Source organism: Mus musculus, chromosome 10, assembly GCF_000001635.26.
Source record: "Mus musculus strain C57BL/6J chromosome 10, GRCm38.p6 C57BL/6J".
Lineage (NCBI taxonomy): Eukaryota > Metazoa > Chordata > Mammalia > Rodentia > Muridae > Mus > Mus musculus.
The window spans coordinates 16,935,005-16,962,934 of NC_000076.6; the positions used below are offsets into that span (position 1 = coordinate 16,935,005).

General features: G+C 36.8%; 1 long non-coding RNA gene across 1 annotated transcript in view; it reads right to left on the reverse strand.

The window, feature by feature from the left end:
• Nucleotides 1–16,089: 16,089 nt before the first annotated feature.
• Gm20125 (predicted gene, 20125) overlaps nt 16,090–27,930 on the reverse strand; it is a 144,689-nt gene continuing 132,848 nt past the window's right edge. The window contains exons 6-9 of the long non-coding RNA NR_038020.1: nt 24,444–24,546; nt 20,895–21,041; nt 19,936–20,029; nt 16,090–18,250 (exon numbers count right to left, since the gene is read on the reverse strand). This is a non-coding gene — a long non-coding RNA (predicted gene, 20125). The remainder of the gene's footprint in view (nt 18,251–19,935; nt 20,030–20,894; nt 21,042–24,443; nt 24,547–27,930) is intronic.

Below are 27,930 nucleotides of genomic sequence, written 5' to 3' on the forward strand. Positions count from 1 at the left end.
TGGGTAACCTTTATATTGTGCTGACCTATAGATTGTGCAAATCAAATTACTTTCTCATAGCATTAACTTACTAATAGATACACATGAGCATTTTGTCACTAGAACTAATTTATCACCATACTAATAAACAGTGCTGAGAGCAAAGTTGCATTCCATTTTATTCATGACCACTATATCTCACTACAACAAAATTGTCAGGCATGCTACCATACAACCTAGCAGAGAATATTAAACACCTACACTCTCCTATAAATTTTATACTTATATATTGTTGCTCGTTATTCTCATTATTTGTACATTAAAACAGATTTATAAATGCTGTTTAGTGTTATATCTAACAGAAGGAAAAAGTGTGATATGTTTCAACTGTTTAAGTATACCTCTAGAATAAGACCTTTACATAGAATTTATCTGTCTATCTAGAATGAATTTCTAACAGATCAGCTTCTTGTTGTGCACTTTTAAACATCATCTCTCTCCCTGCTAATGTGCCCCTCGTTCCAGAAGCTAAAGGACATATTAACATTAGAATGAATGATGAGATTGTACCCTTGAACTCCAGTGACAAGTACAACAGCACAGTCACTGATAGCAGTGCACCTTGAAGCTACTACTACATCAGGGTGACTAGTAATAAAATCAATGGAACTGTCAATTGCATAAATAACCTACCAATCCTAAATTAAATTCACCCTACTTACCTTCCCCTCTGCTTGATGGCACAAATCTAGCAAGCATTCTAGCAGGACTTAAAATGAGGATTACATTGTTGCAAGTGAAATGTTTAAGAAATATCTTTAACAACCTCATAAATCTCTGACTCAAATAGCAATTAATCATTAGGAGTCCTAGATAGAGTAAGATGATGAGAGGTCAGTGTGTAGGCAATGATGAAGTGATAGTGATAAAGATTTATGGGGAAAAGGAGATAAGGATTAATAAAACAACAGGGATATTGTTTATGGCTCATGTTAGTTACAGAAACAAGTCCTTTTACAACCACACTAAGATAAAAGAATTATAAATGTTTGGCAGCATTAGAAAAGGAGAATAAACTAGAAATTTTCTGCTAAAATGCTTAAGAATACGAAATTTTGTCTTTATACCAAATCTTTAATAATAAAGAAAAATAGGACAATATGAACAATGGACAAAATCACTTGTCTCAAATCCCAACAACCTGAGTTCAAGCCCTAAGTTCATGATAGTGGAGGGGAGTGTTGCCTCCAACAATCTGTCCCCTAGGCTCCACAGAAATGCACACATACTAGATGGATGGATAGATTAAATAGATGGTAGATAGATAGATAGATAGATAGATAGATAGATAGATAGATAGATAGATAGAATGGGCAGGCAGGTAGGCAGGAGGACAGATGTATGGATAGAAACAAATAAATGATAGGTAGATAGGTAGACAGACAGATAAATAATACAAACTAATAAGAAGAAAATATGAATAAGGGCAGTTATGTGACGTTTTTCAAGGAGATATGAGGATATACATACATATTAACTGAAGATAGGATAATGATTACAAACCAAAGGAAGAATTATATTCAAGTCCAATTTGGTGAACCAATTGATTAGGATTGTTGATCATACCATGTTGGGTAAGAGGTTGATTATAGGCACACTAGGAATTGAAATTGGTGCACCATAGAAAGCCCATCAAAGCACAGGTGATCCACACAAGCTGCATTCCTATATCTCTGCTCTATATAATGATTTTTAAAGCTTGTGTCATCTTGATGTGAGACTGTGAATCTTGCAATGTTTGCATCTATGCAGCCTTCCAGTCTCCCGGGTTTATTGAGTCTTATAAGCTCCTTTTCTCTCCAGAAGAAAATATTTCAACTCAGTGGAAGTAAAGACACAAAAAGATCTTCTGAAATCATGTCACAAGAGTTTCAAGTGCCACAATATGAAAAATCATCACATAAAGCAATGGTGAAAATATTATAATTTATCTTTTACTCCTGAATACAGAATAAAAATTTAAATCATTGTTGGAAAACTATCAATTTTTATTTTAAAATGACTCATGCCTATGATAAAATCACACATTGAATACAAGATGCTTTGATGTGACAATGTCAATATAATACACATCAGGAGACTGGGGAAGAAATTATCATTTTAATAAATAGTAAAAATTCTTTTTAAAATGTCTACTCATGATTAATGTGGTTTTTTGAAATGAAGACAAGATTGACTCATGTTAATTTATGAATTAATGAATAAAATATATATAAGAGTTTTTTAGTATCATTTCAGTCAAATCTGGATCAGAGCTGACACCATTAATATCTTTTAGCATTGCCTTCAGTTCAGGCCAACAGATTCAAATAAAATAATGGTAATTGAGTTAACAAGAAATCAGGGAAGAAGTGGCCAAATCACCATTAATTGAGTATGGTTCAGAAAATAATGAGAAATAAAAAGAAATATGGTCAGTGGATAGAAGTTCAATTTATAAGATTTGATTCCAAAGGAATTAGTGGTATAGCAATATTTAAACATGTACGTTATAAAAATATGATATATTGAATAAGTAGAATTGAGATATAATTGAAATTTTACTGAAAAACAAAATATGTAGGTAGAAAAATAGACTATCTCATGGATAAAAGATCTCAATTTTTGTTTAAAGTTCTCAATTTGAAAAGCAGAGGGAAACAAAACAATGTCAATATTTCTTAAATGCATCTTCACACTTGTGAGATACACATTTGTGATATCATCTCTTTCCAGTGAAAACGGTCATGGCCAACAACCAATAATGAAATAAAACGTGATCTTTCTGACTGCATTTACCAGGCTTGCAGCACCAGGAACATACAAGTTAGATCCTCCCCACCATTCCCCTGACTGCCAAGACCCCTGGGGCATGGCCACCTGCCCTGAGCAGTGTGATGCCATCACTCCCTCCAAACCTCCAGAACTTCACTGTCCAGTCAATTCTCTGCTACCACTCACCAGACCTATATCCTACACCACAAGGACACTTACGCATCTATGTTCATAGTAGCTTTACTTGTAATAGCCTGAAAGTGGAAACAACCTATATGTCCCTCGTCTGTAGAGTGGAAAAAAAATTTTTTTTGGTTCATTTTCACAATAGAATATTATTCAACTATTAGAAACAAGGACATCATGAAATTTTCAGAAAAATAAATGGAACTAGAAAGTATCCTGGGTTAAGTAATGCAGACTCAGAAATACATTTATAGTATGTACTCACTTATAATTGGAAATTGACCATAAAGTACAATATAACTATACTACAATCTACAGATCCCAAGAAATTAACTAGTAAGACACAAGACTCTTACCTAGAAGGGGAACCAAATCGTCATCTGAAGTAGATAAAAAGAGGAAACTTGGTAGCAGAGAGGATGAAGAAGGGAACAGGGAAGAGGATAAGAGCTAGGCAGTGGGATGTGACTGAGCTGGGAGTGAGAATGGAACTCAGTGGGTACATCCCTGGAACTAGTTGGAGACCTGAGAAAGGGAAGGCTCAGGAAAGTCTATGAGGGTGATGACAGCTGAGATTCCTCAACTTGGGGTTATGGAAATTGAAGTAGCCACTTCTTGTAACCAGACAGTACCTCCAGTAGAGGGAGGGAGACATCAACCCACACACAAAACATTGAGCCCAAAATTTGACTTGCTCACAGATGTGCAGGAATAAGTTATAGCAGAGATTGAGAGTGGCTAAGTGTCCCAACTTGAGACCCACCCTATGTAAGAGAGAGCCAACACCTTATACTATTAATGGTACTCATATATGCTTGTAGATAGGGACATAACATAGCTGTATAGCGAGAGACTTCATCCTGCAGCAGATGAAGACAGGTGTCAAGACCCACAGCCAAACATCAGGCAGAGGTTGAGGAGTCTTGTAGAAGAGTCAGTGTTAGAACTGAGCAAGGTGAAGTGGCCAAGGACACAAGACGATTTAAGGCCTTCCTTCATCTAACCTTGAGCCCATGGGGGTTTTCAGAGACTGAACCACTAACCAAAGAGCATTCAGGGATACCTAGGCACCCTACACATCTGGATTGGATGTAAAGATTGGTCTTCATGTGAGTCTCCTAACAATTGAAATGGGGACTGTCTCTGACTCGGTTGCCAGCCACTGGATCCCCTTACTTTAACCAGACTGCCTGCTTGGGCCTCCATGGGAGAGAATGTTTTTAGTCCTGCTGGGACTGGGTGTCCCAGGGCAGGGTGGTACCCAGGGTTGGCTTCCCCTTCTCTAAGGGAGGGAGAAGTACTGATGGGAGGACTTTTAAGGGTGGGACTGAGAGGAGAGAAGATAGGGGAGCTGTGATTGGGATATAAAGTGAATAAAAAATTAATAAAGGAAAGAAAAAGAAAAGGAGAGAAGAAAAGAAAAAGGGAAGGGGAAAGAAAAGAAAAGAAAAGAAAAGAAAAGAAAAGAAAAGAAAAGAAAAGAAAAGAAAATCAAGCAAGGAAAAGTCAACAGATTTATAATCAAAAGTTTCCATGGCACAGGAGTTTTTGGGAGTAAAGCCATGAGGTTCCAAGAGAAAGTATCTATTTTTATAATTTACTTCAAAGAAAAAGAACCATATAAAAACTGGGAACAATGGGGTTGCTCTAGCTGTAGACACACACACACAGAGGGAAAGAGACAGAGAGATAGAGAGACAGAGACAGAGACACAGAGAGAGACAGAGAGAGATAGAGAGACAGAGAGAGGGGTAACAAGGGAGGGGAGAACAAAAACCACAAAGCCTGTCTTTTCAATTTGTATTTGGGCCTGTGTAGCTTTCTGTCTTCCTAGGCATAGGACATGACCTTTTTTGAGGAGGGAAAGGGAAGTCCACTTGGAAAACTCTGTGTATAAACTCATCATGAGTTTGGAGAACTGTGTAATATTTCTTGGCTTTATGGTGTGCATGGTAGCTTAAGTGATACTTTCTACAAGCAACCCTGAGAAAGAGCACTCAGTCTCCATGAGCAGTCTTGAGGAAGACCGGGAAGACTGAGAAACACAAAAAAGTATGGGTGGGGTGTCAGCAGATTGAGACTGATTTTGAGAGTTTTCAATTTGATGTACTTATATGCCAAAGAGAAATATACATGATTTTCACATGTTGAGACACAACATACACAATTTAAAAATATGTGTGGGAGCTGGAAAGCAGAGACTGGCCTGCTTTTCCAAAGAACCAGGCTTGATTTCCGACATCCACATGGTGGTTCACAGACATCTGAAACTATATTTCCTGGAGATTAAATGTTCTCTTTTTATTTCCAGGGTCACCAGGAATGTATAAAGTATACATATACAAACATAGGGTAAAAACATATAAGTTGTACAAATAAAATATACCTTTAAATAGTTATGTAAAAAAATTGTTTTATTCAATAAAGTATTTTTGAGGCTTAATTTAAATTTAAAATAATCATTAAGGTTACAATGGTGCAAAAATTGTTCTGTAGATGTATCCTTTGGGACCAGGTTCTAAAAATATGCATTTTGACTGTCAGTAGTTTTATGTAACGGTCTCCTGTTGTGAAGAGAAGTTTCTTTGATGAGAGGTAAAAACTACATTTATTTGTCAGTATAAGAACAAATATATGTCTTTTTATCGAGGAATTGAGTCCACTGATGTTAAGAGATATTAAGGAAAAGTGATTGTTACTCCCTGTTACTTTTGTTGTTAGAGGTGGTAGTATGTTTCTGTGCAAAACTTCTTTTGGATTTATAGAAAGATTACTTTCTTGCTTTTTCTAGGGTATAGTTTCCCTATATGTGTTGGTATTTTCTATCTATTATCATTTGTAGGGCTGGATTTGTGGAAGGATATTGTATAAATTTGGATTTGTCATGGAATATCCTGTTTTCTCTAGCTATGGTAATTGAGAGTTTTGCTGGGTATAGAAGTCTGGGCTGGTATTTATGTCCTCTTAGGGTCTGTATGATATCTGCTTTCATAGACTCTGCTGAGAAGTCCGGTGTAATTCTGATGTGTCTGCCTTTATATGTTACTTGACCATTTTTCCTTACTGCTTTTAATACTCTTTCCTTGTTTAGTGCATTTGATGTTTTCATTATTATGTGATGGGAGGAATTTCTTTTCTGGTTCACTTTATTTGGAGTTCTGTAGGCTTCTTGTATGTTCAAGGGCATCTCTTTCTTTAAAGTACAAATTGAAAAGGAATAAATCAAAATATTATTATTTGACTCGAGCACTGGGGTGCCTTGCCAGTGGAGTCTCCCGACACCCACAGGGGCCCACACAGGAATCCCCACGGGATCCTAAGACCTCTGGTGAGTGGAACACAGCGTCTGCCCCAATCCAATCGCGCGGAACCTGAGACTGCATTAACTAGGGAAGCAGTGGACCCAGGCCTGACCTGGGGCACAAGTCCCTTCTGCTCCACTCGAGCACCGGGGTGCCTTGCCAGCGGAGTCGCCCGACACCCACAAGGGCCCACACAGGATTCACCACGGGATCCTAAGACCTCTGGTGAGTGGAACACAACTTCTGCCAGGAGGCAGGTTCGAACACCAGATATCTGGGTACCTTCCCTGCAAGAAGAGAGCTTGCCTGCAGAGAATACTCTGCCCACTGAAACTAAGGAGAGAGCTAGCCTCCCAGGTCTGCTTATAGAGGCTAACAGAGTCACCTGAGGAACAAGCTCTAACCGGAGACAACTATAACAGCTAGCTTCAGAGATTACCAGATGGCGAAAGGCAAACGTAAGAATCCTACTAACAGAAATCAAGACCACTCACTATCATCAGAATGCAGCACTCCCACCCCACCTAGTCCGGGGACCCCAACACAACCGAAAATCTAGACCCAGATTTAAAAACATTTCTCATGATGATGGTAGAGGACATCAAGAAGGACTTTCATAACTCACTTAAAGAAATACAGGAGAGCACTGCTAAAGAGTTACAGGCCCTTAAAGAAAAGCAGGAAAACACAACCAAACAGGTAGAAGTCCTTAAAGAAAAGCAGGAAAACACATCCAAACAGGTGATGGAAATGAACAAAACCATACTAGAACTAAAAAGGGAAGAAGACACAATAAAGAAAACCCAAAGCAAGACAACGCTGGAGATAGAAACCCGAGGAAAGAGATCTGGAACCATAGATGCGAGCATCAGCAACAGAATACAAGAAATGGAAGAGAGAATCTCAGGTGCAGAAGATTCCATAGAGAACATCGGCACAACAATCAAAGAAAATACAAAACGCGAAAGGATCCTAACTCAAAACATCCAGGAAATCCAGGACACAATGAGAAGACCAAACCTACAGATAATAGGAGTTGATGAGAATGAAGATTTTCAACTTAAAGGGCCAGCAAATATCTTCAACAAAATAATAGAAGAAAACTTCCCAAACACAAAGAAAGAGATGCCCATGATCATACAAGAAGCCTACAGAACTCCAAATAGACTGGACCAGAAAAGAAATTCCTCCCGACACATAATAATCAGAACAACAAATGCACTAAATAAAGATAGAATATTAAAAGCAGTAAGGGAGAAAGGTCAAGTAACATATAAAGGCAGGCCTATCAGAATTACACCAGATTTTTCACCAGAGTCTATGAAAGCCAGAAGAGCCTGGACAGATGTTATACAGACACTAAGAGAACACAAATGCCAGTCCAGGCTACTATACCCGGCTAAACTCTCAATTACCATAGATGGAGAAACCAAAGTTTTCCACGACAAAACCAAATTCACACATTATCTTTCCATGAATCCAGCCCTTCAAAGGATAATAACAAAAAAGAAGCAATACGAGGATGGAAATCACGCCCTAGAACAAGCAAGAAAGTAATCCCTCAACAAACCAAAAAGAAGACAGGCACAAGAACAGAATGCCAACTCTAACAACAAAAATTAAAGAAAGCAACAATTACTTTTCCTTAATATCTCTTAATATCAATGGACTCAATTCTCCAATAAAAAGACATAGACTAGCAGACTGGCTACACAAACAGGACCCAACATTCTGCTGCTTACAGGAAACCCATCTCAGGGGAAAAGACAGACACTACCTCAGAGTGAAAGGCTGGAAAACAATTTTCCAAGCAAATGGTCTGAAGAAACAAGCTGGAGTAGCCATTCTAATATCGGAGAAAATCGACTTAGAACCCAAAGTTATCAAAAAAGACAAGTAGGGACACTTCATAATCATCAAAGGTAAAATCCTCCAACAGGAACTCTCAATTCTGAATATCTACGCTCCAAATGCAAGGGCAGCCACATTCATTAAAGACACTTTAGTAAAGCTCAAAGCACACATTGCACATCAAACAATAATAGTGGGAGACTTCAACACACCACTTTCATCAATGGACAGATCGTGGAAACAGAAACTAAACAGGGACACAGTGAAACTAACAGAAGTGATGAAACAAATGGACTTAAGAGATATCTACAGAACGTTTTATCCTAAAACAAAAGGATATACCTTCTTCTCAGCACCTCACGGGACCTTCTCCAAAATTGACTATATAATTTGTCACAAAACAGGCCTCAACAGATACAAAAATATTGAAATTGTCCCATGTATCCTATCAGACCACCATGTCCTAAGGATGATCTTCAATAACAACATAAATAATGGAAAGCCAACATTCACGTGGAAACTGAACAACACTCTTCTCAATGATACCTTTGTCAAGGAAGGAATAAAGAAAGAAATTAAAGACTTTTTAGAGTTTAATGAAAATGAAGCCACAACGTACCCAAACCTATGGGACACAATGAAAGCATTTCTAAGAGGGAAACTCATAGCTCTGAGTGCCTCCAAGAAGAAACGGGAGAGAGCACATACTAGCAGCTTGACAACACATCTAAAAGCTCTAGAAAAAAAGGAAGCAAATTCACCCAAGAGGAGTAGACGGCAGGAAATAATCAAACTCAGGGGTGAAATCAACCAAGTGGAAACAAGAAGAACTATTCAAAGAATTAACCAAACGAGGAGTTGGTTCTTTGAGAAAATCAAAAAGATAGATAAACCCTTAGCGAGACTCACTAGAGGGCACAGGGACAAAATTCTAATTAACAAAATCAGAAATGAAAAGGGAGACATAACAACAGATCCTGAAGAAATCCAAAACACCGTCAGATCCTTCTACAAAAGGCTATATGCAACAAAACTGGAAAACCTGGACGAAATGGACAAATTTATGGACAGTTACCAGGTACCAAAGTTGAATCAGGATCAAGTTGACCATCTAAACAGTCCCATATCCCCTAAAGAAATAGAAGCAGTTATTAATAGTCTCCCAGCCAAAAAAAGCCCAGGACCAGACAGGTTTAGTGCAGAGTTCTACCAGACCTTCAAAGAAGATCTAATTCCAGTTCTGCACAAACTATTTCACAAAATAGAAGTAGAAGGTACTCTACCCAACTCATTTTATGAAGCCACAATTACTCTGATACCTAAACCACAGAAAGATCCAACAAAGATAGAGAACTTCAGACCAATTTCTCTTATGAATATAGATGCAAAAATACTCAATAAAATTCTCGCTAACCAAATCCAAGAACACATTAAAGCAATCATCCATCCTGACCAAGTAGGTTTTATTCCAGGGATACAGGGATGGCTTAATACATGAAAATCCATCAATGTAATCTATTATATGAACAAACTCAAAGACAAAAACCACATGATCATCTCGTTAGATGTAGAAAAATCATTTGATAAGATCCAACACCCATTCATGATAAAAGTCTTGTAAAGATCAGGAATTCAAGGCCCATACCTAAACATGATAAAAGCAATCTACAGCAAACCAGTAGCCAACATCAAAGTAAATGGAGAGAAGCAGGAAGCAATCCCACTAAAATCAGGGACTAGACAAGGCTGCCCACTTTCTCCCTACCTTTTCAACATAGTACTTGAAGTATTAGCCAGAGCAATTCGACAACAAAAGGAGATCAAGGGGATACAAATTGGAAAAGAGGAAGTCAAAATATCACTTTTTGCAGATGACATGATAGTATATATAAGTGACCCTAAATATTCCACCAGAGAACTCCTAAACCTGATAAACAGCTTCGGTGAAGTAGCTGGATATAAAATTAACCCAAACAAGTCAATGGCCTTTCTCTACACAAAGAATAAACAGGCTGAGAAAGAAATTAGGGAAACAACACCCTTCTCAATAGTCACAAATAATATAAAATATCTTGGTGTGACTCCCAGGATCAACATTGTAAAAATGGCTATCTTGCCAAAAGCAATCTACAGATTCAATGCAATCCCCATCAAAATTCCAACTCAATTCTTCAACGAATTAGAAAGGGCAATCTGCAAATTAATCTGGAATAACAAAAAACCTAGGATAGCAAAAACTCTTCTCAAGGATAAAAGAACCTCTGGTGGAATCACCATGCCTGACCTAAAGCTTTACTACAGAGCAATTGTGATAAAAACTGCATGGTACTGGTATAGAGACAGACAAGTAGACCAATGGAATAGAATTGAAGACCCAGAGATGAACCCACACACCTATGGTCACTGATCTTCGACAAGGGAGCTAAAACCATCCAGTGGAAGAAAGACAGCATTTTCAACAATTGGTGCTGGCACAATTGGTTGTTCTCATGTAGAAGAATGTGAATCGATCCATACTTATCTTCTTGTACTAAGGTCAAATCTAAGTGGATTAAGGATCTCCACATAAAACCAGAGACACTGAAACTTATAGTGGAGAAAAGTGGGGAAAAAGCTTTGAAGATATGGGTACAGGGGAAAAATTCCTGAATAGAACAGCAATGGCTTTTGCTGTAAGATAGAGAATTGACAAATGGGACCTAATGAAACTCCAAAGTTTCTGCAAGGCAAAAGACACCGTCAATAAGCCAAAAAGACCACCAACAGATTGGGAAAGGATCTTTACCTATCCTAAATCAGATAGGGGACTAATATCCAACATATATAAAGAACTCAAGAAGGTGGACTTCAGAAAATCAAATAACCCCATTAAAAAATGGGGCTCAGAACTGAACAAAGAATTCTCACCTGAGGAATACCGAATGGCAGAGAAGCACCTGAAAAAATGTTCAACATCCTTAATCATCAGAGAAATGCAAATCAAAACAACCCTGAGATTCCACCTCACACCAGTCAGAATGGCTAAGATCAAAAATTCAGGTGACAGCAGATGCTGGCGTGAATGTTGAGAAAGAGGAACACTCCTCCATTGTTGGTTGGATTGCAGGCTTGTACAACCACTCTGGAAATCAGTCTGGTGGTTCCTCAGAAAATTGGACATAGTACTACCGGATGATCCAGCAATACCTCTCCTGGGCATATATCCAGAAGATGCCCCAAATGGTAAGTAGAACACATGCTGCACTATGTTCATAGCAGCCTTATTTGTAATAGCCAGAAGCTGGAAAGAACCCAGATGCCCCTCAACAGAGGAATGGATACAGAAAATGTGGTACATCTACACAATGGAGTACTACTCAGCTATTAAAAAGAATGAATTTATGAAATTCCTAGCCAAATGGATGGACCTGGAGGGCATCATCCTGAGTGAGGTAACACATTCACAAAGGAACTCACACAATATGTACTCACTGATAAGTGGATATTAGCCCAAAACCTAGGATACCCAAGATATAAGATACAATTTCCTAAACACATGAAACTCAAGAAGAATGAAGACTGAAGTGTGGACACTATGCCCCTCCTTAGAAGTGGGAACAAAACACCCATGGAAGGAGTTACAGAGACAAAGTTTGGAGCTGAGAGGAAAGGATGGACCATGTAGAGACTGCCATATCCAGGGATCCACCTCATAATCAGCTTCCAAACGCTGACACCATTGCATACACTAGCAAGATTTTATCGAAAGGACCCAGATGTAGCTGTCTCTTGTGAGACTATGCTGGGGCCTAGCAAACACAGAAGTGGATGCTCACAGTCAGCTAATGGATGGATCACAGGGCTCCCAATGGAGGAGCTAGTGAAAGTACCCAAGGAGCTAAAGGGATCTGCAACCCTATAGGTGGAACAACATTATGAACTTTGCAGTACCCCGGAGCTCTTGACTCTAGCTGCATATGTATCAAAAGATGGCCTAGTCAGCCATCACTGGAAAGAGAGGCCCATTGGACACGCAAACTGTATATGCCCCAGTACAGGGGAATGCCAGGTCCAAAAAAAAAAAAAAAAGGGAATGAGAGGGTAGGGAAGTGGGGGGGGGAGGGTATGGGGGACTTTTGGGATAGCATTGGAAATGTAATTGAGGAAAATATGTAATAAAATTAAATAAATTAATTAAAATAAATATTATTATTTGCAGATGATATGATCATATATTAAGTGACCCAAAAAATTCCAACATAGAATTCCTAAAGTTAATAAACAACTTCAGCAAAGTGGCTAGATATATCTAATTAACTCAAACAAATCAGTAGCCTTCCTCTACTCAAAGGATAAACAGGCTGAGAAAGAAATTAGGGAAAAGACACCCTTCACAATAGCCACAAATAATATTACAAACCTTGATATGACTCTAACCAAGCAAGTGAAAGATTTATATGATAAGAACTTCAAGTCTCTGAAGAAAGAATTCAAAGAAGATCTCAGAAGATGGAAAGATATTCCACACTCATGGATTGGCAGAATTAATATGGTAAAAATGGCCATCTTGCTGAAAGCAATCTACAGATTCTATGCAATTCCCATAAAAATTCCAACTCAATTCTTCATATAGTTAGAAAGAACAATTTTCAAATTCATTTGGAATAACAAAAAACTCAGGATACTGAAAACTGTTCTAAAAAACAAAAAACAAAAAAACAACTTCTGAAGGAATTACATCCCTGACCTCAAGCTGTATTACAGAGCAATAGTGATAAAAACGGCATGATATCGGTATAGATACAGGCAGGTATATCAATGGAATAAGAATTGAAGACCCAGAAATGAATCCACACACATATAATCACTTTATCTTTGACAAAGGAGCTAAAACCATTCAGTATATAAAAGACAGCATTTTAAACAAATGGTGCTGGTTCAACTGGCTATCAGCATGTAGAAGTTGCAAATTGATCCATTCTTAACACCTTGTACAAAGCTCAAGTCCAAGTGGATCAAGGACCTCCATGTAAAACCAGATATACTGAAACTTACAAAGGACAAAGTGGGGAAGAACTTCGAATATATGGGCACAGGGGGAAAATTCCTGAACACAATACCAGTAGCTTGTAATCAAAAATCAACAAATGGGACCTCATAAAATTACAAAGCTCCTGTAAGGCAGAGGACACTGTCAATAGGAAAAAAAAAAAAAAAAAAAAAAAAAAAGCAACCAACAGATTGGAAAAAGCTCTTTACCAATCCTACATCTGATAGAGGGCTAATATCTAGTATTAACTCAAAGATTATTATAAATGGGGTACAGAACTAAACAAAGCATTTCAACTGAGGAATATCAAATGGCTGAGAAGCACCAAAAGAAATGTTCAACATCCTCAGTCATCAGGGAAATGCAAATCAAAACATCCCTGAGATTCTTCCTCACACCAGTCAGAATGGCTAAGATCAAAAACTCAGGTGACAGCAGATGCTGGTGAGGATGTGGAGAAAGAGGAACACTCCTCCATTGCTGGTGGGAATGCAAGCTTGTACACCCACTCTGGAAATCAGTTTGGCATTTCCTCAGAAAATTGGACATAGTATTATCTGAGGACACATCAATAGCACTCCTGAGCATATACCCAGAAGATGCTCCGGCATGTAATAAGGACATATGCTCCACTATGTTCATCGCAGCCTTATTTATAATATCCAGGAGTTGGAAAGAACCCAGATGTCCTTCAACAGAGGAATGGATACAGAAAATGTTGTACATTTATTCAATGGAATACTATCAGTTATTAAAAACAATGACTTCATGAAATTCTTAGGCAAATTGATAGATTTAGAAAATATCATTCTGAGTAAGGTAACCCAATCACAAAAGAAAAGACATGATATACTCACTGATAAGTGGATACTAACCTAAAATCTCCAAATAACCATGATATAACTCACAGAACAAATGAAGCTCAATAAGAAGGAAGACCAAAATATGAGTGCTTTAGTCTTTCTTAGAAGAACAAAATACTCACAGGAGCAAATATGGAGATAAAGTGTTGAGCAGAGACTAAAGGGAAGACCACCCAGAGACTGTCCCACCTAAGGATTCATCCCATACACAGTTACCAAACCCAAACACTATTGTGGATGCCAAGAAGTGCATGCTGAAAGGAGCCTGATATGGCTGTCTCCTGATAGGCTCTGCAGAGGTGGATGTTAGCAGCTAACCATTAGACTGAACATGGAGTCCCTAATAGAGAAGTTAGAGAAGGGACTGAATAAGTTGAAGGGGTTTGCAACCCCACAGGAAGAACAACAATATCAACCAACCATAACCCCCAGAACTCCCAGGGACTAAGCCATCAACCAAGAATTACACATGGATCCAGCTACATATGTAGCAGAGGATGGTCTTCTCATGCATCAATGGAAGGAGAGGTCCTTGGTCCTATGAAGGCTTAATAGATGCCCCAGTATAGGGGAATCAAGGATGGGGAGGTAGGAGTGGGTGGGTGAGTGAGTAGGTAGAGGAACACCATCATAGGAGGAAGGGGAGGGATGTGATAGGGTGTTTTCTGGAGGGAGGGAAACCAGGAAAGGGGATCACATTTTAAATGTAAATAAAGAAAATAGCCATTTTTAAAAAAGAACAAATATAATGTAAACAAACTATGTCTGTTTAGTAAGTTATGGTTGCAGATTCTCCTCTGATAACCATTAGTTCATTAGCCCTTTATAGTTGGCTAAGCTCTCAGTACCAGGCATAGCCTCCCTCTTGTCTAGTGAGTCTTTAATGCAATTAGAGAGTTGCTGGATACCACAAAGTTATGCATGCCACTACTGAACTCATAGGGTTTTTAGGTCACACTGGTCATTGTTCTGGTTCATAGGCATCTTAGCAGGTAAAACTATTGGTAACCTTGTTCCTTTGGAAGCTTGCATGGTGCCTTCTGGTACCATTAAAGCTAGTCCTCAGGGAAGAAGTTATCTTATCAGTTACAGCTCTAGGGCCTTTGGGTCATATATCTGAAATGCATGGCATCTTCAGTATAGAAACTCGCCAACTCCCACACCTAAGGCACAAAGAACATGAGCAAGAGATGACAGAAGAGTTGTAGAAGAACCAGAGGACCACAGGTTTTACTGTGAGACTGTGCTGCTAAGCAACGTCAGAAGCTAAAAGCATGCTTACTTCCTAACAAGTCTTGTATGACTGTCTAAACATGAGCAGAGCAAGGACAAGCATAGACATACCAAAGTGAGTAAGGGAAAGACCAGAGGGCCTCATCCCCATACAAGGAACCATAGACTATAGTCAACTGTGGATGCTCAGAATGGGAAAAATCATCTTTGGTATCCAATATCAAATGGTCATTCCTCAAAACACATACATGTAATATTATACAGACTAAGAGAGTTGAATTTAAGAATATATACTCATATATATATATATATATATATATATATTCACATGTGCATATAACAACAATGAATAAAATAGCATGACATGAATTTGAAAAAGAACAAAAAAGTTTAGGAAGGGTTTGGAGAGAGAAAGAAAAAAATGTGACTCTGTAATCTTAAGATAAAATAAGTAATTTTAAAAACAAGATTGCAACTGTGGTACAGAGACTAATTAGGAGACCAATATGATATATTATTATTGTTTACTTAGATGTATGTATTAATTTTTATTTTATGCATATTTTACCTACACATATGTATCTGCACCATTTTCATATCTGTTACATGCAGAGGCTAGAAGAGGGCATTGAATCCTCTGAAAATGGAATTGCATACAGTTCTGAGCTGTAGTCTATGCAGATATAGAGTAGGAGAAACCAATCTTGTCACACATCATGTACAAAACTCAATAATATGCACAATAAGCCTTTAAAAGTAAAACTTTGAAGAAAATATATTTACGACATTCTGGCATGAATAGGTTCTTAAATAAGTCTCCCAGAGCAAAAATTATGAAAGAATTTATATACAGCTTTGCCTCTAGTTAAAACAAATATAGTAGTAAATTGAAAAGTCACCTCAAATATTAAATTTTGATTTATAGGCCAAAATGGTTTGACTCAATAGAGAAGTGGATACAAGTATGAAAATATCAACTCATTCAAAACAGGTTAAATGATACATGGAAAAATTCAAAGGAGAATCCAAAATAATCAATAACTATTTAATGGATACCTAACAACCTTTGTCATCAGGAAAATACAAATGGAAACATAAAACCAACACTTTTTTATGGCAATATGGTAGGATATAAGAGCACTTCATACTTGTACTGGCACTCAGTATATATAACCAGGAAAAATTAATAGGTGCCATTTTGAGGTGGTTGACACTAGAACCTAGCAATGGTGTGACAGGAGTCTAGGAAAGTATGACAGACAAGATAAAAGTAATCAGCAGTGGTGAATGGCCACTTTGATTCTCTAAAATGGAAATCTTTCTTCTGAAAATGCTGATATGCCTGGTGACAAGGAAGCTTCACATGAGTTACAGGTTCTAGGTTTAGTCAGAGGAGCTCTTTTGAGTCTACACCATAGTTTTGCAATGCAATGGGACAATGCCTTGCATCATCCCCCCAACATGCTGAGTCCAGGCAGTTAAGGAAAGACAATATATTAAAGGCAGAGCCAAGCTGCTGAGCCAAAGTTAACCCCAGCTGCCCCATTGGGCCTGGGCCATATATTCTACATTTCATAACTCCATCATCCTCCCTTGCACTGCCAGCACACTCACAAAACAATCTGAAGCTCAGCCAAACATGTGCAGGAGTACCATGGTTTTGAGGCCACCACTCTCATTGCTGGCCTGGGTTCCCTTGGGAACTGATCCATCTCTGTGTACATAACATTCTCCAGGGTCAGCAGAGTATTCCTACACGAAGTCACCATCTGATACAGAGGAATAGCTGATCCTGTTTCCACAGACGATGTGCCCAAAGGATTAAAAAGAAAAAAGGGGGGAAAAAAAGCTAAAATGGTATTTCAGGTGCTACTATATAGCATTTATATAGCATTTTAAATGTTTTGTAACACAAAGTGACGATAAGTACATAAAACAATAAGAGAACACAGAAAGTGGCATTATTCTATAATGGTTACCTTCAGATACCGTGACAAAATACTTCAAACAAAATACATCAAAATGCTTGGAAAACTGCCATTTGTTGCTCTGACTTACTTCTGGAGGGCAGAAAGTCCGGCATAAAGTTGCCAGTCACTTTGTTTCTTAGTAAAGGACTTGTCCTGGCTTACTAGGAGGTCACTTGTCATTATATCCTTACCTGGGACAGAAAGAGAATTCTGATGTCTCTGCCTTTTTTTATGAAGGCACTGATCTTATTATGAATCCAAGATGTGAATTGCAGGGGATAGGGGTTGAGGGTACTAAATTCAGTGAAGTGAATGAGTGAGTGAGTGAGTGAGTGAGTGAGTGAGTGAGTGAGTGAGTGAATGAGTGTGTGCGTGATTGAGTGACGTGTGTGTGTGTGTGTGTGTGTGTGTAGCCAAATCGGTAGCACATTGAGAATATCTAGTAAAGCAAATAAAACACATCAATCAACCTAGTGGTTTAATCACAGGAAAAAAAAGGATTTAAATATGCGCACAAGAAACCAAAACAGCTTCTGAAATAAGGAAAAGAATATAGGGCAAACAGCTTAAATCTCATTAACAGTAAAAGCAAAGTCTAAATGTTTCACAGTTCTAATGCTTTATCAAAGTTATCTAAGTGTGAGTATATACTACAGTGAAGGTTTACATTTTAAACAACAGCTTCAACTTCTGAATATGTACAACACTAAGTCAAACCTACCCAATTTATTTCCCATTTTATTAGACTGCTTACACAATCTTGTTTATAACACAGCAGAGCAATCTTTTGTTTCCGTTCAAGTTTTGAGCTACTATAAATCATTTTTCCAATCATAAAGTTCAGAAGGGCTGGAGGACACCCCAAAAATTATGTTCTTTAATTCATCAGAATTAATACATATGTGAACTCCTGGAAACTTGAGGCAATATGTTTTGTTTCTGTACCAGAAAGGGTCCTAGAGCTGAAAAGGTAAGTGGACACCTGCCTCCATCCCTAGTCCAGATGCAGTCTTCATTGATAACCTGGCAAATGAAAATTCAGTATTTTACAAGAGAGTCACACTGGGAAACAAATCACTCATTAAGGGTAGACTTTGTGCCCAGCAGTAAATGACCAACAGAGGAATGAACTCAACGATATCTTTGGAGTTTCTTATCTCATACATATTGGCCTGCCAGGACTTTTTAATTTTATAAATTCTTTCTTCTTTTTTAATATATATATATATATAGTTAATATATTATATATATTATTTATATATAATATGCCCTTTATTCATTCTCTCTCTCTCTCTCTCTCTCTCTCTCTCTCTCTCTCTCTCCTACAGGTCCTTTCTATAAATATTATGACTTCCAATTTAGTAATTCGATAGGAATTCTGAGTATGAAAACAAGTGGGTCTCTGGATCTAAATCTGTTTTTTGTGCCTTTTCTTGGGCTCTTCTTTCTTCTGCTTATTTGTTTTCTCTTGCTCAAATATAGTATATTTTATCTCATTTTATTTTCTTATTATCCCTTAGAAGCCTATTTACCTTCTAATGAGTGTCAAACAGAGGTAGATCTGGATGGAAGGAGAGTTGGCAGAGGGTGAACTAGGAAGAATGGAGGGATGTGAAACTATAATCAGGATATATTATGTGAAGGAGAAAAAGGAACTATTTTCAATAAAAAGGAAAAAATAAGACATAAAATATAATAAATCCTTCTCACAGAAATGCTCTTTCCAAGCATTGAGAGATGAACATGTAGAGATGTGTTAGACTCTGTAATCTTAGAAACTTCCCTAAGTCTCTGAAACTGAACATGGTCCCTAGTTATTCAGGCAGGAATAACATCACTAAATGCTGGTGTGGCATTCTCTGTCTAGAGAAGTTTACTTAAGCTTCACTGACTTTGAGCTTGATGGCTTTCATGCTAAATCCATTATTCATGTCTCAATTTCTACTAGCATACACACGTTCATATGCACATGCAATACACACACACACACACACACACACACACACACACTGAGCCAAGAAAAAGCATTAATAGCAAATCTATGAACAAGTATGCAACACCAAGAAGGTCAAAAGTGAACAGCACACATGCATGTTTCAGTAGAAAAGGAATAAATAGTTTGGGCTATATTCCTACCCCTGCAACTTCATTGTGGGTGCCAAATTTAGCATTGCAACTAAACAGAGTGCATTATGGAGTAGGGAGAGATCTGATTTCACATGCAACAGTAGGGTAATTTTATATCTGCTCCAAGAGTGGATTAAATAGTTGCAGACAATTGTTAAGCTACTAAAATAAACATGAAGGAGAATGGATAGAACAGAGCCACGCATCGCATTCATGCTAATTACCCTTGCATCTGGGAGATCCATTTGCATATAGACTCTTTGAAGCCTGTCAGGTATGAACTGAACTACTGCACAGCTGCATTTGATAATGCAGCCACTGAGTTCCTTTTTCCCCCTGAAGATGTTGTTTCCAGTCTCTCAGACAGTTTTCCTCATATAAAAGTGCCTATTTCTGATTAATTTTCTCCTGTATTTAACACATGTTCGCATGTGTGACATTCAAAGAAATTAACAAAACATCAAAAACATGGAGATTACTAATTAGATATGTGGACTAGGTAAGACTTTGGCTTAGGTCTCAAGATTTGAAAATTCAAGAAGCAAATATCCCAGGGCACTGATCAATAGCAGTTAGCTTACAAAACGAGACACCATAAGAGCAGGCTTTCTCTACATTAACTTCTTCAAAGCCCACAGTAGCCACGCGGGGAACACAGGACAGGTTGATCTTCTCCTTTAGAAAAGAAATAACAGAAGACACAGAGAACAGTTATGAAATTATCAACGTCATTAAGGACATAGCATGATCAATATTTAAAGTTTGATCAACTGATTCTCAACATCTTCTCTTTTCTCCTAACCTAAGAAGTCTCCTTCATACTGCATTTCCTAAGGAGTAAGTGTCTTCCTATCCAATCATAGTAACTTAGCCCAGAAAGCCCTATTTGAGTTAGTGGTACTCAGTAATACTACACTGAAGTTATTCAAGTACTTCATCTAGTTCTAGTTTTTGAAAATTAAAAGGCCAAGTGGGACAGGATATGGAATAAAGAATGTAGAAACTATAAGGGAGGGGGGAAGAAAAATGGAAAGGACTTTGTTAAGATTAATGATACTTTTAGAAAATGTAGCATAAATAAAGTTGGACAATAATTAATCAATTTTAGAAATATTTCACTTGAGCATCATAGAAAATGGTAGGTATATTACGTAACTTAGATCATTTAAACTTCTTTTACCGATATTTTGATAATGGGACATGACATTTCCTTTTCTCCATTTGAACATGGATCTAATGATTGAAATCACAAAGTTCACTTACATGGTCAAATCTTGCCAAAAATATTTCACTTTAGGATCTGGAAAGATAGTTTTCCTGGTAGGAGAATTTCTAGTTCTTATCAAAGACCAGGGTTCAATCATAGCACCTATATAGTACCTCACAACTGTCTGTACTGGAGTTCCAGAGGGGATAACATGCTTTTGGCCCTTGGAGGCAGTGAATCTATATAATGCTCAGATAAATATATATGGCCAAAAAACCCACACACTTAAACTCAACTAAAATAAAAAATAAAATTTTTCTTTTAAAATCTTACATTTATCCAAATACAAAAATTCCTAAAATCCTGCAACCACTCTCATCATTTCACTGTGGCTTCGTTCAATCCCAGACAGTTAAATTTGCCTTCATTGTACATTTGCAAAGCAGCTGAGCTTTCATCAAGACATTTTCACATTTGTTTCTGAAATTTAAAGAATATTCCATTACATTTTATAATTGACTATATAAGGATATTAACATGTATAAATAGGAAAAATGAAATTAAAACATATAAAAAGATTGACAGCAATGACTGACTGCATTTTTGCCATGTGTACTCACATGTTCAAGCCGTGTGTTACAGAAGGAATGGGGAGCCCTGGAGAATTCAGAAATATTCATGAAACCAGGACACTTAAGAGAGGGTATTTTGTACAAATGACTAGGGAAATATCTGATCCGGTCACTGAATACTCTATGTTGAGAGTAACACTAATGTTTCAATGCCTACCAGCCATAAGATTTCTCAGCTATGTAGGTTTGTCATGTAGTTCTATGTTTATATAACAGATACCTAACTCAAACGAGCATTTGAAATTTACTGATGCCTAGCGAGAAGGCTGTCTTCACGAGGGATGGCACTTCCTGCCATGTATGATGACCTAATTCATTTCAGTGGACATGATAGAACATGATAGAAGGAAATAACTGACCCCTGAAATCTATCCCCACCCCTCACACACACACACACAAACAAAAACAGATTAGATTTTAAAATGTTTAGTTAATAATGTCACAACCTATGGTAAGTCTGTGTTTTGCCACAGAGATTATTCTATTTAGGCAAAATAATGTTGAGATAATCTCAAGGAAGAAGGGACTGATGAGTCCAGCCGATTGGCATGATTAAGACAACTGACACATCTTTTTTCTTTGTGCCACTAAATTGTTAAGTATCCTATTGTTTCCTTAAATTTCATTATTATAAGTATAGTTATTGGCATGTGGAGGGATGATGATTTAACTAGCTTTTGATACACTGGGAAGTGAAGTGGTAAACATACTCACATGGTCTACTAGCAGCTAGCAGGCCACTGGCATCCTGAGTGTAACTGTGGTCCTATTTAGAATGGTTTCAATGTACGCAAAGGATTTAAGTTCTAGTAGTTCATGGTTTTGTGAATCTAAACACCTTAAATTTCAAGATCTGTAGAAGAATATTTAATGACTCAATCAGGTATAAAATACTTATGGGAAAATCAGTCACAAGAGTCACATAAAAGAGATTTTACTTTGTTACCCACAGCAGATTGTTTGCAAGCATTTATTTCAGGCATAAAAATGTACAAGAGATAGCCTGCTAACAGATAAGTCCCCAATAGGAAATTTCTAACTATGATCGCAATTGAAATTCAAATACATACAAACATATGTCATACATTTAGGGGGAGTTTAAAATGTTATATTAATCAGTCCCTGAAACCATGTAACCACAAGATTGAATATGCATCACAGGAAGTATTTGCTCTCTAGAGGCTCAATATGAAGCTGTGCTTAAAGACACATAATTCCAATCTCCGGTACCTAAACACTCTAGGCTAAGTTATTTGTGGTGAAATGGAAAGAATTCTCTCGACAACACAAACACAGCAAAGTCTTAAACATGTGCTTTTCTGTCTTCAAGGATGCAGAATCTGAATCAGGTGCTATAAGTTGTCGTTTGACATGGGATCTGAGATGGTATTAATTCTAGCAACTCAGAGCAGCAAAATGAAGACTACAAGGAGAATCTGAGTATTGGACTGCTCTTCAAGTTCAGAGTTCAGATGTAAGCATTTAAACTTGAGAACTGAAACAACTGCTGTGAGCCAAAATGAGACCTAATGCTCTACACATACAATACAGCAAATAAGTTCATAAGGCATTAATCAATAAAAAACCATATGAAATAAGATATGAATCACAGATTAGTAAAAATATGAGCAGAGATGAAAATTGAGAAGGCTGAGATAGGAGTTTAAATGGCAAAAAACATGCTAAGAAAGCCAAAATAACACGGAAATAATGGCCTTTTCATTTTAACAGTTTTCCCCCCTTTAAGTCCTATGTTTTAAGATATCAGTGTTTCTAAAGCAGCATTTGGAATAATTATTAAATCTCTTCTCATAATAGCTTCCAGATTAGCCCATCCAAACAGGAAGAAAACAGGCATTGTGCCAAAAGTAATTTATGTCTAAAATTCAACGTAACAGAAAAATAGCAATGGGGGCAACAACAAAACAGAAACAGCAGCAGGCAATGCTTATTTTTAACTTTCACATAAAATCCTTGGAGAGTGCAAATAATCAAAACTAATCATTTATAATAACAGAAAGTATTGTAAATCGTACTTCTCATAGATTAAAATACTTTCAGTACTAAAAAAGTAAAATAAAATTAATTATGTATACATAAATTTAACTCAAGACAAGGATGAAATAAGATGAGAATAAAGATATCAATGATACATGAATTATTTTTTTAAATGGTGAACACTGATCAGAGCAATTACCTTAAAACAGAATCGAAAATAGCAACCTAGAAATTTAGATATATCTATTAATTATGACAGATTCAGAAAAGTCTACAAACAGGTTGTCAAGATAAGATAGCAAGGAATACAAATAACATGCTTTGTATTTAATTGTGTTCAATTATTATAGCAAACTAGAAAATCCTAATGCAGTAGATAAGTTCCCAATAACTAAAAACGATCAATTTGAGTCTCAATAACCTAATATAAGGATAGGAAATATGATCATAAAAAGAAATAGCAAAATACATTAAATATTCAATAATGCCTCAAAACAGGTTCAAAACCTGTGGATGCATTCCTAACAGTAGCAACATTACAGTTATGAAGTAGCAATAAAATAATTGTATGGTTGGAGAATTACTACAAGAAGAAGAACTACATTACAGGGTCACAGAATAGCATTAGGAATGTTGGAACCACTGAGCTAGATGAACTTTCTAGGTCTTTATGTAAGGAGCTTAAAAGCCCCACCCTATTTAGATTGAAGCCCATATATTTAAAGCCTAAAATCTAATCTTCACGTATAACAGAAAACATTCAGTATTTGCCTTTGGGAGTCTGGAGGGAAAACTGGGAAGGAGGATAACAAATATAAATAAATAAAATAACCAATTAAAAATAAAAGGAGAGAGAAATATTTGTGAAATTCATAGCTCAAAGTTCTAAAGTACAACTAGGGAAGAGAATTTTAATCATAGAACCATAGAATACTCCCCTTTGTCCCATGGTTCACTATACCACCGAAGGCCAACTTACAACATGTTTGGCTAGTAAGAAAAAAAAATCAGGGTGTTCCAGAAGGAAAAAAAGACCCCTTTGTGGGAGAAAATGTACAAGCACATGAACCATCCATGGCTGGAATGTCCAAGATAGCAGACTCAGTCCGATCATTTAAAACTATGATTAAAATGCTAAGGGCTCCAATGGATTAAGTCAACAGGATGGAAGAACATGTGGGCAATGTAAGCAAAGAGATGGGAATGTGCAAAAAGAATGAAATGAATGCTAAATAATAATAATAAAACCTACTGTAGCAGAATAAAGAATGTGCTTCATCGGCTTTTTAGTAGTCTGGCGCAGCCCAGGAAGACTGTCTGAGCTTGTACACACATCTCAACAGGCACTCGAATTACTGAAAAGTAAAGCAAAGAAAGACCGGAAATGAACAACATTTATAAGGATTTGGAAATAACTACAAACAGGAATATGAACAAAAATGTCAATATAAAGGAGCAGATGTAATGTCTGCAGCACGAGGAAGGGGGGGATTTCCCCAAACACGAATTATCCACATTTACGGGATGCTGCGGAAAGCAGCCATCAGGGCAACATTTGTAACATCAAATACACGGATTACATGGATTGCAAAGCTAAAAGATTTAACTCAGTGATCTAAGCTGGCACCTTAGAAAGCCAGAAAAGCGAGAGAAATTTGAATCTGTATTAAACAGGAAATAATTAAGAAGAACTGTAAGAACAAAAAGTAAAATTGAAATTAAAAAGAGGACCTTGACAGAGAAAATCAACATGATCAAGGCTGTTTCTTTGAAAAGACCATTAAGAGCAGTGAGCCTCTAGGTTCTAATCAGGCTATCTTGAGAAATAAAATAAAATAAAATAAAATAAAATAAAATAAAATAAAATAAAAAGTGAAAAGATAAATTTCTAACATCAGCACTATAAACTCCATGCTCTTAATATTAATACATTATATGAAATGATACAATCCTGTTCAAAGTCATGGATGCAATAACCACACACAGAAAAAGGCAACTTGAATAAACCTTTATTTATTTCTAAAATAGAATCATTAGTAATCTTCCACAAAAGAAATCAGATATCATACCAATCACCAACACTGATTCATGGGTAAGAACAATTAGATTCAGCCTTATGCTATTTGTACATTGCCCTAATAATAAACCCAAAAAAGGCCTTGTGAAACACCTGTATATCAATAGCTCTGATGATCATAAATGTGATAATTGCCAATAAAATATTAGCCAGTTAAACTCAATAATACATTTAAAGAATAATAAAACACAACTAAGAAGGGTAAATCCCAGCTATGAAGATTACATTTATAAGCTAAAGGAAAAAAAACATGATCATATCAAAAAAGAGAAGTCATTCAACATATGCATCAGTCACTCAAGACTGAAATCTCAGTAAGTTAGAAATGGAAGGGAATTTCCTTAAGTTCCTATTCTTTACAAAAACTCCGCTGTTCACGTCATACACAGAAATGCAAGGCACAGATCTTTCCTTACTGAGGTTGGCTGAAGACAAAGATGTTCCCTGTCTCTACTGCTTTTCCATACATTGTTCTAGATCTTGAAATAGAGTAACAAGAGTAACAGAAATCTTATACAGAATGAGAAGGAATAAATGCTACTTCCTTCTTTGACACATAATCATCCTTATAGAAAATAAAACAAGAATTAACAAATTGCTTATAGAACTAATATGCCATGTTATAGGATTATATGAAAAATGGTGGTGCTGATAAGCCAAACTCTCAGCAGAAAAGATATCTCAAAAAATAAAATATTGTCCTAACATGCATAAGGACCTGAGTTCAATTCCCAGTTTCCTGAGTTTGACTCCCAGTTCTTTGAGTTCAATTCCCAGCATCCATGTAAAACTGCCAGGTTAATAACGCATGCTTGAAATCCCAAAACTGGCAAGACATGTAGATCCTATGGATCCCTCCGGCTCACTGGCCAGCCAGCTTAACTAGATCGATGAGTATCAGGTCACTGGGAGACCTTATGACAATAAACCAGTTAGCCAACATCTGAATTGCAACATCAAAGACTGCCTTCTGATCTCTTTGAACAATGCAAACATACCTGCATACACATGAAGCAGTACAGACAATAGCACACACACACACACACATACAGATGCAGACACAATTATAAAAAAAGGTCAGGTTCTTTCCTAAAAATAATGAAAAAGTTGAGGTTAAAATAAAAACTACATTATCATTGCATCAACATTCCTTCAAAATTAAATGAATAAATATAACAAAACATTCAAAATCTGTCTCTGATAAGTATTTTTAATTAAAATAGTCTTTATATCATAATTTATAGAAGATATATAATTTAATTTATAAGAATATTTGACCATTAAGCTACATATCAATAATTTTGAAATAACAAAATAGAATGCTGTAAGCAGCATGTCTATACCAATTGTCAATTCTCAGTAACTACTTCTTCATGCCGATCTAGAACACAACAATAATAGGAGACAGCTATTTCAGAGCAGTATTTAGTGGAGAAATGGTAGTTTGTATATTAAACATTAAATAAAATATTATACAGGTTTAAAAACAAGATGTAAAATTTGAACATAGGCATGTATGTATAAAGAATTTATTTTAGCCTTTCTGTGCATTTTCTCTGTGATCTTCTTATATGTGAGGGAAAGAGTATCACATTTATTAGAGGAAAAGTAGTAACTCTTCAGAAGAGTTTGATTTCACAGACTATAGATGTAGACAGATAAACTGGCACAACCAAAGGAGGCACTGAATTAGACCTTTTACTTTCTTAGTTACCTTTATTTAAATCTCTGAACAGTCACCACACCTCTCAAACCTCATCATAGTTTTTTATGAAACTTAGAACAGGAATTTTCCCATGTGACCAAAATAGGAAAAATATATTCCAGACTGGATTTTTCTTTACTTCTTGTATAATTTGAAGAATATGATCACACTATTAAATGAATTTTGATTGAAATAGTCTCACTATTCTCTGCTATTTCATTTCATTCTGTCTGACACACTCTATTGAGACATCTACCTTTATTCAAAGATCTTTCACACAGAGCTCTGCAATAGAACCCAAGGACTTAAATATATCTTGAAGGGAACATAATATATTACATAAAATAGAAAGCATTGCTTAATGCTCCAAGCAAAACTCTTTCAGGAGCCCCACCCTTGCTATGTGCTCACTTCAGTTCTGAGCTGGACCTCAACCTTTGTGATTACAATTCCAAATCTCAAGGAATTGTTTCCCTTCCACTTATTTACTTAATTATACATATTTATTTCTTTAATTTTTCTAGCCGTGTGTGTGTGTTTGTGTGTGTGTGTGTGTGTGTGTGTGTGTGTGTGTGTGTGTGTGAAACTATAAAGCCCAAGCTGATCTCACACTTCTCAGCTTCCAGAGTGCTGGAATTTCAAGAATGTTCTAATTCAACTCAGCTTCACCCCAGGCTTCCACCTCATAACTCTCTGCTCAATAACTAGGAAATACCACCCTTTCCTATTATGCCATTGAATTGTCAAACAGAATGCCGCTTTGAGTTTCAGATGATCCTTAGATATGCCAACTTCAACATCAAGTCCCTGCAAAGCAGTGTAATCCACTAGTGTCTGGATGGAGTGGAGGTTCCTTAGGCAGTGCAGCTTCTAATGTCATCTATTTTGTGTGGTTTTCAGACATAATTTGTGTTTAGTAGTTGTGTAAGCCTAATTCTTAAAGAACACACCCAAATG